At 36.3% G+C, this 694-nt stretch overlaps 1 protein-coding gene across 2 annotated transcripts in view; it reads left to right on the plus strand.

Moving 5' to 3' along the window:
• LOC106873475 (sulfate transporter) overlaps positions 1 to 694 on the plus strand; it is a 208,335-nt gene that overhangs the window by 97,404 nt on the left and 110,237 nt on the right. The window lies entirely within an intron of this gene.

The raw sequence follows: 694 nt of genomic DNA on the forward strand, positions 1-694 counted from the left end.
AAATTTACTCGCAAGTCATTAGTCGCTCCGAAGTTAATAGAAGACACTTTCCCAAAGTACCACGCAGTGGAACTGAATTCGAAACCAAGGGCTGCAAAGCAAGCTTTCAAAATATTGTTGATGTTATTCATCCCTAGGTCAACCATGAAGTAAAAGATAATCTATGAAAAGTTACAAATCCTATGGGAAAAAAAGTTTATGGAAGCAAGGAATGAAATGGAAAAACTTAAAATTATGGATGTTTTTTTTTTCTTTGGAGAATCGAATTTTCTATTGTAAAAAAAAAAGAAATGGGGGGAAAAAGTGGGAAAATGAATGAAGAAATTACCTTTTATGCTTTCGTGTGGAATATGGGACTTCTAATTCGAAATTATGTCATAGATTTATCTCTCGTCCACTTTAACACCATTTACTAACTCATGGAGGCTTTTAACGAAATCTATTCTGTTATAAAATTCCGACCAAGTGTCTAGACACATGGATGTTCTTAGTGTAGTTCACTATCTTAAAAGCAATTCGAACCAGCTGTCTTGATCCATAGATGCTTTTAGTGGAGTCCACTCTCTTAGAAGCAATTCGAACCTGTTGTCTTGACCCATGGATGCTTTTAGTGGAGTCCACTCTCTTAGAAGCAATTCGAACCTGTTGTCTTGACCCATGGATGCTTTTAGTGGAGTCCACTCTCTTAGAACCA

Source organism: Octopus bimaculoides, chromosome 5 (genome assembly GCF_001194135.2).
Source record: "Octopus bimaculoides isolate UCB-OBI-ISO-001 chromosome 5, ASM119413v2, whole genome shotgun sequence".
Lineage (NCBI taxonomy): Eukaryota > Metazoa > Mollusca > Cephalopoda > Octopoda > Octopodidae > Octopus > Octopus bimaculoides.